The sequence below is a fragment of the Amaranthus tricolor genome, chromosome 8 (assembly GCF_026212465.1).
Source record: "Amaranthus tricolor cultivar Red isolate AtriRed21 chromosome 8, ASM2621246v1, whole genome shotgun sequence".
Taxonomy (NCBI): domain Eukaryota; kingdom Viridiplantae; phylum Streptophyta; class Magnoliopsida; order Caryophyllales; family Amaranthaceae; genus Amaranthus; species Amaranthus tricolor.
The window spans coordinates 21,661,159-21,675,465 of record NC_080054.1 but is presented as its reverse complement, the minus strand read 5'-3'; the positions used below and the strand labels follow the sequence as shown (position 1 = coordinate 21,675,465).

The following is a 14,307-nucleotide window of genomic DNA, read 5'->3' as shown; positions in this document are numbered from 1 at the left end:
TAATCACATATGAGAGCAATCTGCACCTATAACGATCTTTAAAACGCCATAGAACACACCAAAACTGAGCAAATAACAACAAAGATATATAATTTCTGTAACCTTCAACAAGGCATTCTTATATTCAATAATAGACTTACATTTCTATTTAGGGACATACGAAATTAGAAATCGGAGAAACAATCAAATAAAAATAATGGCGGAGCAGATTAGAAATTGGAGAAAAATTAAATGAAAACAAGAAATGAAAAAACTTTTAAACTACTAGTAACATCTCTGTCTTTTACATGAGTAGCTAAGCGAGTACATTTGAAAATCAATATCTGAAAGTTCCACACAGTATATTATGGTGTACAACAACAGATCAACTTTGTGGTAGAGCAGATCATCAAGATAAAAAATAGAAAAAAGTCAAATTCACCATCAAAAACATCACAACACAAGAAAATAGACAAATCTTAACTCACATAAACTAAAATCAGCTTGCATTGTCAAATTGAAAAGCCCTTAATAATGAAGATAAGAATTGATACAAATCCCAGAGACGAAAAATTTGGAAAAAAAGGGAGAACAAAAGGCGAGAAAATTATTCCAGATGAAGTACCTGCAGGAGGACTGTTGCCCACTTTGTCATAAAACATCTCAAAAACGGTAGCACATATCTTCTTCTCCTGTCCGTTTAGTGCAAGATGCCTCACGGAGCTGGTTAGATGGCTAACTCTTCCAAGCCTTCACATGGATATCAATCAGGTTGCTAATAGCATTAGTAACGGTGATCTAATTTTAGATTACATGACCAAACTAGAGTAAATTTACTCTTATCGGTGATCTTATTTGAAGTGGGTTGGGAAAAGGTCGGGAAAAAGAGTCATCATGTGACCTGTTTAATATAATGGTCACTACTTTTTTTTTCAACATTTCTACCATATGTCACGCATTCATTGGCTCAAAAAATCAGCAAAAACAACAAACTGACAGCCCCTGTATCCACTTTCCAAGTGGCGCTATTTCATTGGATGAAAAAAATAGCATCTTATTTATTTAAACGACTATCTTGTAATTAATTAAATTTTTTTTAAAAATATATTAATTATACTAAGGATTATATTTTTTCGAGATCTATAAAATGAGACCAACTTTAATATTTTTTGACATAATTTTATATTTACTTATTTCTTTCCTATTTTCTTTTTTTTTTTGTTAAAAAACACCAAGAGATCATCCCAAAATGTAATGAAGTTCTATTAATTAGTATTTATTTCCAGAATATGTAATAAAATTATCCAAATGTAATGATTCAACTAAATGTACCATTTAAAATTTTATTAGTTTTTTAATTTGCGTATTTATTTTCTCTGTGCGGATTGTAATTTTTATTTGATTTTAATGAATTTCGTTAATTATTATTGATGCCTACAAATTTATATTTATCAAAAAAGTATTAGCTTTATTAAAAGAATATAAATTTTTAATTAATAAAAAATTAAATTTATTTTAATAAAATAAAAATTTTATTAAATTTATACATGAGAATGTTAGAAGTATTATGAAAAAATAAAGATAAATATTAGATAAATTAAGGGAGAGAAAATATAATGTGGTAGATAAAAAGTGAGAGAGAAGTTTGTGATCTTTTAAAAGAGGTCATTGATAATAAAATTGGGTTAAATGATGAATTTTTAGGAGAGAAAAAAATTGTAAAATAGTATAATGACATATTTTTTGGGTCGCCATTAAGGATGCTCTAAGTTGAAATGGCATACTGAATGTTTCCATAAGAAGATTATCAGTCTTTGTTACCATATATGGAGGACTCAAAATGAGGCTATTTGGCTCCTTAAAATGAGCACAGTGGATAAATTCATTGAACGGATCAAGTGGAAATTAGAGATAGGCTTTATGCGTTATATCCCATCGAATCTCAAACCTCTGTGTGGTTTAGAGATACTATTTAGTTCTTTGTACTTGGCTCTTTTTTCTCTTAGGTTCCCCTATTGTCTACACATAAAGAGTAAATCAGTACAACCCTTTCTAGAAGGTGGGTACTTTCTTCATACTGATGCACTATTACAATAGTGGGGTTCCCTACCTTATGTATTATTTGTATTATCTTTGTTTGGTGCAATGGAAATTTTATTCATTTTCCAAAAAAAAAGGCGACAAAGTAAGGGATGCTTTTTCAATAAATACCTGATAACTGATTTTCTTTAAAAGCTAATGACCTAATGATGCATATATGGAATGAACGTTTCAAGAACACGAAGAACTCTTCCAAGAATCAATGTCAAACCTCAAACCGGACTCAATGACACACGCACATACACCTTCTGTTCTGAACAACGAACAAGAAGGCTGGCCAGAATAACTCCAAGAAGTGGTCCTTTGGCCGTGGATAGAGACAAATAACCCGCACTGGATTGATTGGCCTCTTCCTCACACTCCAATTGAAAGGCACTCTTTCAATCTTTGTGGAATTAACCCGGAAACTCACTTTGGTTTCACTCACAAAGGACTCTCACGGAATAGCAATTGAACAACAATTACTTAAGAAATTTTTGTATTGATTAATCTGAACTGAACTATTACAAGGAATTAGGCCTCTTATTTATAGAGCTATGAGACCTTCTACAAGAGCTAAGCCAAAGCCAAACCATAATAATGGCTAAAAGTAACACGTGGCTAATATGTACACGTTTTAAAAAACAGAAATCAGAAAAAGAATGTTTGATTCATGCTGCTGTACTATCCGTTGAACACCTGACCTTCAGCATCAATTCTTGGTGTCTTACTGTGATCGTAAGAAGGCACTTAAGGTGTTGATGGAAAGGTCCATGTATAGAGATTCCAAAACTATCCTTGGTGTATCCTAGGATGCTCAGGTTGACTCCGTGGAAGGGCTCGAAGGTCTGCTGCTCAGCAGATGATGGCTGGCAGTTCTGGATCAGCCATTATCAAATATCAGGCGGACACGCGACCTTGGAGCTAATCTTCTGGGCTCTGTGAGGGCTCTCCGAGCTAACTCTGGGTCTTGGCTTTTTCTTCCATGTCCAAAGATGCCATCCCTTGACTTTCCATGTTGATACGTGCACGAGACCAGGCGTTCTATTGTGCGCAAAGTAGGCTAATCGTCAGATGGTTGTTCTGTTGTCTGTATGCTTCTGTGTATGCTTCTATTCTGTTTGCGTGCTGCTGAGAGGTCTTCTCTTGGAACCTCATGATCTTGCCATGCTTTAATACTTATGTTTGGTCTATATTGGAGATGGTCTTCCTTGGTTGATTTGCCCAAATCAGTAGGTTCAACCATGTCTAGGTTAGTAGCATCAATGATCTTGATCCAATTATGCTCTTCATGATTTGTTTTGGCTTGTGTGGCTTGTGAGCTGTTCATATTTGGATCACCTAACCTGCGAATCAGCTAAGAAATCAAAAAAATCAAAACAAAATCAACATTAATGAGGAAAGAAAAAAGAGCAAGAAAAGCAGACATTTAAATGAGGTTGGAAAAATGAGCCAGAAAATAAGAATGAGTAAAAGGCAGCAATGACAGAATTAATCAACAAGATTCACCAAAACGTGGAAGAAGTCCTTTTAAGATGTCTCCATAATTTTAGTTTACTAATTTTTTTCTTTATGTTGTAGATGCTGGATATAATGTAAATAATGATTTTAAATAATTTTTATAGAAAGGTTCACATTAGAGTACAATGGGCAAAAAGAAGATTTTGGGGTAGAGTTTGGTCGTGGGTGCTACCTAGGTTGTAAGTCCCGACATCCTGCAACCATGCGTTTGGCTTTTGGTCTAAACTTTGTCATATTATGCGACCATCGTGAGGTGCAATTATTTTAATCTTTTTGATTATTATCTTTATGGAGAAGTTACATAGGGATGATATCCTTTTTATGATGGGATGAAAATCATGTTTTCATAGGTTTTTAGAAGGTGCTTTAATGTGAAATTCGTGGCCGTTGGAGATGGCTTATAAAAGGCCAGTTAAACTGAAAAATCACACACATTCTGCACTAGAAAGCTCCTAGAAACTTTGACCAAGTGAGCACATCCTTTTTATTATTTCTAATCTAAGTTGAAAGTGGGGATTTATTATGACTCTTATAGTAGTGAGCACAAACTACATATAAGGGTGTGTGTTAACCATGAAAATTAAAGAGAGGTTGCTTAGACCCAATAATGGTGACAAACGATATAAAAGATGATGAAAAATAGAATGTGAATATTAGAAATGATAAACAACACACAACAATATATGAAGTATCTTGGATACATTTCCTCAACAAATGTTTACTTTCATTAATGAATTCAATAATACATCAATGAATAAACTTTCATACTTGAGAATAAGCTCTCAAGCCATACAATCCACAATGGAGATCTCTCACGATATTAATACATTGAAGAAAACTCATTTGGTGTTTACCCTAACCCCCTCTACAATGAGTTAACCCTTTCTACAAGTGTTATGTGCTGTGACTCTATGAATGCATAAACCCTTTATATAGAGGGTATATAACCTTCTAGAATTGCACATTAGTTCTACAATAACTCACAGCATTAAACCAGAAGTAATGCCCCATTAAGTCATACATTAACTCACCAATAAAGTAGTTATTTTGCTCTCAACATGATGTGCCTTCTTTTTAGTCATTAAGTCAGCACCATCACATAAGTAATTTGGCATGTGCATTAATAGAAAGTTTTTGAATTATATAATTCATTTAATACTAAAAAACTATTTTGCTAAGCCAACAAACTTTCTATATGACAAACCAACAACACCTACGAATATAAATATTTTTTTTTTTTGAAAACTTTCAAATAATTTCTATAGAAACATAACATAACTTCAAACAATTTAAGAAAGCAATCATTATGTCCTCTATAAGCTTAAACTTCTTGATGGTGCTAAACATAAAAGACGATAAAAACTCTTAATCTTTTTTCAAAAAGTTAGAGATATACTATTTTCTAAAATAAGAAGTTTTAATGAGGAAATCTACTCTTACTGATAAAGAAACGAAGGATTTGGTGGTTAAATCCAAAACGTTCGAGAAAGATAATCATTTATTAGGGGGACATCTATTGAGTCACATGATAAAACTCTCTTTGATTTGGTAGTGAATTCAAAGGTAAGTAAAGACATTTGGGATAATTTGGAGAATTAGTATGATTCGTATGATGCATGAAAAAAGAAATACATTGTAGGAAGGTGAATAAAATTAAATATGGATGATAAAAAAAAACAATCATGGGTGAAGTCCATAAGTATGAAAACGTTGTTGCCCATATAGTTTGTGAAGGGATGAAGATATGTATAACTCTCCTAGCCAATGTCCCTTTGTAGAAAATTTCACCATGATTGATTCATGACTATTACAACTTACTCAAACACAACAAGAAACACATAACCTTTCAAGAATTCATTGGGCATATGAGGACTAAAAAAGTAAACTACTTAAACGACAAGTTAGAAAGTTATAATGTAATAGTGGTTGTAGTAGAAGTCAATATGGTGGGAAAATAAATATAGTGGATAGTTGACTTTGGCGCTCTAAGATATTATTGCTCCAACAAATCCTTCATGAAAGACTTTGGAGAGGTAAATGAATGAGATCATTTCTTCATATGGGATAATTGTACTACAGAAGCACTTGGTAAAAAAAAGATCTCTTTTAAAACTTTGACTCGGGCCGAGAAAACTTTACTTCTTAGGGCCTCTCTAGATTGGGGAAAGGGGTGGAAAAAAAAGCCCAGTAAAAAAAGCCTTATATTAAAGGGCCTAGATTGCATGTAAATGCTACAGTCCAAAAAAGTACTACATTTTAGACCCCTACCCTAGGGTAATATTTTAAGTTATGAAATAATCCCTTTCTCACAGTCTTATGAGCCATTTTTTTCTTTTTTTACAAATGTGAAAAGCTTTCTCTCCCTTCTCCACCATTATTGAAGATTAAGATTTCTAAAAAAATCAAGGTAAATAATCAATATCTCCTCTCAATCTCTCCTCTTTGCTTGACTTTTCATAGTTATCTTCTTATTTTTGATCTTAATTATCATTTGAAAACCTGTTCAACTGCTCGTAAATGAGTTTTGAAATTTTCAAGGTGTTTCGAAATCAAAAATTTTCAACTACGATGAACTTATATCAATCAACTACGATGTGCAAATGAATTTCGAAATCGCCATCTTAAAAATAAAATCTGATCTCCACCGCCTGCACATGTTATTTGACTATCCATTTAGTCATGGCCCTAATGTTTGATTATTATTAGTTTATTGCTAGTGGAATTGTCAATGTGTATTTAGGTTAGGTTACTTATGTTTGATTATTATTATTAGTTTATTGATAATGGAATTGTCAACTTGTATTTAGGTTAGGTTTACTTTGATTTTTTAGTGATGAATAGCCAAAAACAATCAATATTCTTAGATTTACGTAGTTAAACTTGAAATCAATTTATATAATAATGATATGGCTATTGTACAAGTCTGATTGTTGTGAAATCAATTTCTATAATTTGTGTTAGCATTCATTTCCTAGTGTTCATTTAATATTTATTGATTTTTGTCAATTTTCTAAGTATATAATTTTATGCAGTCATGCCTCGTTTGCCGCTCTCAAAACGCCAAAAGGCTATTGTTTCACTTATTTATTTTATTAGATTAAGGGATGTAATGATGAAGTTTATATTTCTTACCTAATGACTTTTCTTGAATTACTTAAAATTCTGAAAAAAATAAATGCTCATTCCGCCCAAAGAAGCTTAATACTAGGTATGAGAAATGTTAATGAGTTTCTTAGAGATGAAATAAGTTGTTTTGACCAACTTAGGATGGATAGAGTACTTTTCACAAGTTATGTGATTTGCTTAAAAATCATGGTGGTTCAAAGGACCCAAGAAATATGTTTGTGGAAGAGAAATTGCAATATTTTTAAACATATTGGGCCATGATCAAAAGTAAAGGTTGATTGTTAGACGTTTGAGAAGAACAAAAGAGACGATTGATAGGAACTTTCGACAAATACTAAGGTGTGTTTTGCGATTGCACAACATCCTATTGAAAACTCTTGAGCCTATCCCCGAGAATAGCAATGATGAGAGATGGAAGTGGTTTAAGGTACGTAAATTAATTGTTTGTGTTTTAGGTTTTATACGAGTTTATTTAATAATGATACATTTTTTTGTGGTAATTTGTAGAATTGTCTTGGGGCTTTAGACGGAACATTCATTAACCTAAAAGTTTGAGAGGTTGACAAGCCTCGGTACCGAACAAGAAAAGGTGACATTTCAACTAATGTATTGGCAGCTTGTTCGGTAGATATGGAGTTTACCTATGTTTTACCAGGTTGGGAAGGCTCAACGGCTGATAATAGAATCCTAAAGGATCCTTTTAAGAACTCATCCAATTAGGATTTCTCGTGGTGAGGGTATTACCTATCTCAACATCTTAAGTTATGAATGTAGATTAATAATGAGCTTTTTTATCAATTTTCTTAGGAACTTATTACTTAGTTGATGCTGGATATACAAATGGAGAAGGCTTTTTGGCCCTATATAGAGGTCAAAGGTATCATTTAAAAGAATGGAAAGATGGTTACAAACTAAGAACATCACAAGAGTATTTCAACATGAAACACTCGGCAACGAGAAATGTAATTGAAAGGTGCTTTGGTTTGTTAAAGATGAGATGGGCAACACTTCGCAAATCTAGCTTTTATGAAGCTGAAACACATGCCAATATTATATCTGCATGTTATCTTCTCCAAAATCTTACTTGTAGAGAAATGAAGTTTGATCCACTTGAGCCTTTGTTAGATACTGATTATGGATGACAATTGATGAATACTGATGATGATAGCGACAATATCGATGTAGTTGAATCATCTATTGCTCGGACTCTTTGGAGAGACAATCTTGCTCGTCAAATGTTTAATAATTGGAGGCTTCGTAGGGGAGCTGAATCAACTAGAATTTGATTATGTTTCATGTTATTGCAAAATTGTATTATGAATGTAACGTGAACTTCTGATACTATAAAACTTTTGATATAATGTGTTTTTTTTAATGAGCTATGTTTTAATGATATTGCATTATCTTTATTTTATGGCATGTTGTATAACGAGCTTGCTATTTGAATATTCCATGATTATGCCTATATGGTCTCAGTGAGCTCGCAAAATATTGTGCTATGAGCGGAAGTGGAGCAAGTGTTGACAAGAATACTCAAAGGAGATGGAGTTATGAAGAAGATCAACTTTTGGTGAAATTGTTTGTGGAAATGTTTGCTGGAGGGAAATGGAAAGTCGAGAGTTTAGAAATGGTTATTTGGCGCATTTGGAGAAGTTATTTGCTGTGAGCATGCCTGAAGCTGAGCTAAAAGTCTCTAATATTGATTCAAGACTCAGCTATCTTAGGAAACGTTTCAATGCTTTACAAGATATCAAACTAAAAGGTAGCAGGTTCAGATGGGATGATAACCAAAAAATGGTGATTGGTGATCGTAAGCTATTCGAGGATTGGGCCAAGGTAATTGATTCACACTACTATTATTTTCATCACAATTGACAACCAATTTGTTGTAAACCTGTAAATACAATACATTCCATGCCCATTTATATTTTTCATACTATGTGTCAAAAGGTTGATCATCATTATAAAAGTCCTTTGCTGAATCAATTTCTTATTTTCCCTAAATTTTCCACATATTTTAAAACATAATCCTTTCTGTTTGGATTTTCTCTGTAAATCCTCATAGTCCTTTGCTGAATACGTAAATTCTTTCCATAGTCAATCTTTTTGTGTTGACCCACTTGCTTAAAATTCTTCTTTCTTGATATATCTTTGTTGAAATTGTCAATCTTTTTGTTTATGATAATGAATTTGATTTTTTTTTTCTCTATTTTTTCTTGGGTTTTTATTATATGATATTTTTGTTTGGATTGTTGCTTGATTGTTGAACTTTGGTTATTTGAAACTTTGTTGTTAATAGTTGAGCTATTTATGTTAGTTCTTTAATCTCCTCAATAAATTTATATTACAAAGTCATAAAGATGCAAAAGACTCGTTTCAAAAACCTTTTCCATTTTATGATGATCTCGAGTTAGTCTAATCCAAAGATAGGGCCACGGGTTCAAAAGCTATAATGCCTACTAATAAATGATAAAGAGACCATGCTCCAAGATACAACACCAAGCAAAGAAGAAAACAAAGAAGATGTGCCTAGTGAGGTGTCGGCGACTAATAAGAGGGATGTAGATAAGGGTTCTTCCAAGGAGAAAGCAAAAAAAAAAGGTGCGTAAAAATAAAGAAATACAAAGTATGCAAAAAAATTTAGAAACAATGTTGGAAAAAATGATTGAAAGCAGTAGTGCACAAATTGAGAAGTTGGTTTCGGTGTTGGAAGCTCCAATGAATTCTAAATCCGGTTTGCGTGAAGAATAAGGGAAAGTACGTGGCATTTCAAGAGCTCAAGTATTAATCTTGTGTAAGAAGATGAACGAGGATGATATTATGATATTTCGTGATTTGCAAGACGAAGATGAAAAATATGATTTTCTTATGATGATTTTAGATCAAGTGTAAAGCAATTTACTGTTATGAACTTTTGTAAGTGTTTGAGAAATATGACTGTATTTTCTATTGGATTTTTATTAAGTATTTAATTCCATTGTACCAAACTCTTTTGTTGCACCAGAATTAATTCTTTAGTATAAATACCAAACCACGGAAATTTTATCCCATAAACTATCTCCCCTAGTTTAAGGTCCCATGGTACTCGTTCTTCCCAAATTGATTACCCTATAAATGTTATAGTGTATCCCAGGCAAACCCTTAATAGTATTTTTTATGTTCCTTCTTTTTGATGAAATTCATTCTTTAGTTACCTTCTAAAAGAAATAGACACTTTAAATTTAAGGATGATGAGGTCATTATCTTTGGAAATGATGCTATATTAGAGTTCGAACATATGTTTCAAACTCCAATATTACCAAGATCGAATTTATGAAGCCTTGTGACAATGATATCGAAGTTTGTAGGAGAAAATAATGCAATAAAAATGACACAAAGATTTAACGAAGTTCACCCAACTTAGGCTATGTCCTCCGGTGTAGTATCTCTTATATTATCAAAGGAGTTCAAAGAACTCTCAAACATGGAGAATTACAATAGAGAAGATATATAAGCTAGTGTTTGGCTTGAGGTGTATTTTGTGGATTTGTTACAATGGCATATGAGACCTCTATTTATAGAGGTTTGTACATTAATGAGTATTACATAATAAAGGCTAAGGATTAATGCACAATAAACAACTTCAAGGAACATCAAGAGTCAAAAACCGAATCCAATGCTCGATCAAGGTGATGCTTCATTACTTGGATGCCTCGTACAATAATCTTCACCCTTTAGTCTTCTCATTAACTATCATTCATCATGCCATAATTCATCTTTATTACACAGATGTTTAAGTCTCTTGTTAAATGCCTCATAACTTCATGCATTCAACACCCACTTAAACTCCACATGCATCACACAAATTAAGACTCACACTAAATTACCCATAAGATTGCTCTTCTATGCAACCACACTAATACATAGAATTTATTTGGTGCACTCAAGTCACCAACTACACTAACAATCTCTAATAGTGGTGACTGGTGACCGGTGACTGGTGACCTTATAGGGATGGGATACTAATATACCATAGTGGAGAGTTATTGGTGTTTGATTGTAAATGAATGGATGATAAAAACAGTATCTTTTCTACTTGTGTAAGTTTTTAATGTTTTACACTTTAGGCTTGGTCATTTAAACTTTTTATCCATCAAAAATTAAAGATAAATAAATTTATATCTTTTGATGAGATGTAAGTTTTAAAAGTCAAATTTGTGTTGAAGCCAAATATTCTAAAATGCGTTTTAAAAAATTATTAAAGAGAAGTATTAGGCTCATGGAATTGGTTTACGCGGACATATTCGATTTACAAAGTTGCATTGGTGGAAAAGTAAAAACTATTATATTACCTTTGTAGATGAATATTTAGATATACTAAGGTTTACTTCCTTAAATCAAAAACTGACTCAAAAAGCGTATTATAAAATTATAAATTTGGTAGGATTTTTCCAAGTCATCAAACAGTCGAATCAATTTATACCACTCTAGTCTCTAATCAAAACAAGTTATTGAAATGAGATATCAAACACCAGTTAAACCAAAAAAACACTTAAAAAATATTAAAAGAAAGTTAGTGAAAAAATTATGGAAATCATAATTATTAAAAAACTATTTTCATTATGTTGGTAGGAAACATGTGAAAGTTATAAGAAATATGAAAATATTAAAATTAAATTAGTCAAAGATATGTAGAATCATAAACATTATAAAAATGTTAAAATGAAAACATATAATTTTAATTTTGTCGAAAATTTATGGTATAAATAAAAGAAATTTTATGGCATTAGCAAATGAAACAACTTAAATGACAAATGAGAGAACAACGTAAAGAATCCAAGAGCTAATCCATTTCAAAGATATTTTTCATTATGCCAGGCATAATAGACTTATATGGTGGACCATTTTCGAGGACAAAAGATTTGATTATCTGGAAAAATTTAAAATTTGGCATATAAAATAAGGAGAATTTATATGTTATTCTTTCTAAATCCTTTTTTTTGTTTTACTATATTTTTTATTTAAAATTTTTTTTTGAAAAAATTTGTGAAAAATAAATCCAACTTTAACTCATCAACAATAATAATAATGTTAAAGTTTTAATCCCAAAATATTAGAGTCGACTAAAAGACCTAGTATATTAGTTCACTTTCATCCACAAAGATTCCACCTCTCCATTCTAATTTTCAACAATCTTTATTTGCAAGTCTAGATCATTTATATCATAGTCTATTCTTGTCTCCAAATATTTTTTGTCTAACTAGACATCTTTTTAAGTCTCTAAACTCAAACTTTTTTTTTATCGGTTCGCTAATACTTCGTCTTTCTACATATGCTCATATCATCTTAAATTTTTCTTTTTCATCTTTACCTCAATATTTGCAACTTCTAAATGCTTTTCATATATCTACATTTCAAATTCTATTTCAACATACTCTCATCTTTCTTCTATGATCCTTTTTGCCCAACATTTTGATCATATAGTAACACTGATATAATGGTCGTTCGATAAAGTTTTCCCCTTAACTTTAAGAGCACACCTAGTAGTTACTCTCCACTTTTCCATCCACACTTAATTTAATAGGTCACATCTTGTTGGATTTCCCCTTCAAGCATCCACTTGGACCAATTTCTTTCTCTTCTGCTTTATAGTGCTTCTCGTTATTTCGTTTGTACTAAAGTCATACTATACGTACTATGTCTTTCTCTGACTTGATTTGAGACCTCGTGACTCTAACTTTTTTCTTCGTCTTATCATTTACCCCTCTCCAGTGGCGGAGGTATATGGGGTCCTTCGGGGGGACACAGGCCCCTAGGCGTTTTTTCTTAAAAAAGTCAACGTACACTTTTCTATTGGTCAAAGTAAAAGTGTAAAATTAATATAAAGTCTTTTAATGATAAATACTCCCCCATTTTAGTAATTTAGTCTTGTTTATTTATTTTGTCCCATTTTTTATTGGGTTAGTTGATTTATTTTGTTTCATTTTCTTTTATGCTATTTCGTATTTAAAATTTTAGCAAATCTAGTATGAGACCGTCTCACCGTGAGACGGACTCATACAAACAACCCATTAGAAAAGAAAACAATGAAAACTAAATTCTCACACGAGAAGCATTTTTTTAAAAAATATTTTAGTCTGACCCAATTGAGGTCGTCTCACGGTGAGACGACCTTAATAAAGAACGTGCACTATAATAGATCAATCTACTATTTATTTACAGCATACACATTATTTTTAGAGTATATTTAACTTTTTCTATAGTTAGATTATTTTGAATAAAGTGGAATGAACTTAATAAATAAGTTCAAATTGTTATTTATTTAGGTAATGCATATGATTAAGGTAGATGTTAATTACTAGTATTCCTTTATTCGAAAATGCTATTTAATCACGAGAAACTTTTTCAACAATTAGATCACAATTTTGATAAATTTATTGTACTTCTACTTGTCATTTTTTCAAATTTTAAACAATTAGTTGATAAGTTTACAAATAAAACTCCGCCGAAGTTTCGTCCGTTAATTGGTGCCCCTAAAACCCCGAATCTTGGATTGATCCACCACAGCCCTTCTCTAGTTTCATAATGCACTAAGTCACCTCTCTTTGTACAAATTATATTGATTAAACCAATAATAGGGATAGAAAGTCATTATTTTAAAATTTAATATGTTTGTTTTAATTAATTTAGTTGAACTATATAGCTCTAATAAAAACTATTCATAATGTGATTGTCTTAAATGAGAATTGTGATGTTGCGAAGGAACTTATAACTGTATGCCCATTTTATCAAATGACCCACGACAGTGTGAACTCTTTCCAATTGCCATCATACTTTAGGCCCGCATAAAACATACAAGTACAACTTAAAAAATAAAAATTTCTTATGTTTATTAAAATAAAATCTAGAGTAATTAGTAAGTGCTTGTACTTAATTAGAATGAGTTATTAATAAAACTTTTGTGCTATGTAATTTAGATTAATATATCGATAGTACTGACAAAACAATCATCATATCATTATAAAATCTAATTAAAAGACTGTAAAATTCCAAATGACATGCTTAAAGTGATTTGCCATAAGAAATGATTATTACCAAAATTAACATCAACTTATTCCTTAATATGAGTAGTATATCATAATAAATTACATTTTTTTATAATTTTCTTGAAATATGTTATTTTTGAATTTAAAAGTTACATAAGATTTTCAATTAGTTTCTTTGAACATATATTTGCTTTCTTTATGTTAAAGTATTTGTCAACTAATAAAGTTTTTGTATTAAAATTTTAAATTCTAAAATAATTCATCAAGAAACAAAAAATACATGATAATCTAAAATTATCTTAAGAATAATAAAGAATCATTATGATAATATTGTTAGAAGATTATTCAAATTTGCGTCAAAAAGTACGAGAACTTTAATCAATACTTATATTAACAATCTAATTTTATTTCATTTAAGGCACTATATATTGTAAAATTACCCATCTATTTTATAAGAAATATTATAATTTTATACTAGTAATATGTAATTGCATCTCTATTAAAATGAGTAGTATATCACAATAAATTACAGTTTTAAACATTTTCTTGAAATATGTTATTTTTGAATTTAAGAACT

At 31.1% G+C, this 14,307-nt stretch overlaps 1 long non-coding RNA gene across 1 annotated transcript; it reads left to right on the top strand.

Moving 5' to 3' along the window:
• The first annotated feature begins 5,850 nt into the window (after window positions 1-5,850).
• LOC130820162 (uncharacterized) lies at window positions 5,851-8,151 on the top strand. Its single transcript, XR_009045119.1, has 3 exons — window positions 5,851-7,132; window positions 7,213-7,436; window positions 7,513-8,151. It is a non-coding gene; the product is annotated as an uncharacterized LOC130820162 (long non-coding RNA).
• The last annotated feature ends 6,156 nt before the right edge of the window (window positions 8,152-14,307 follow it).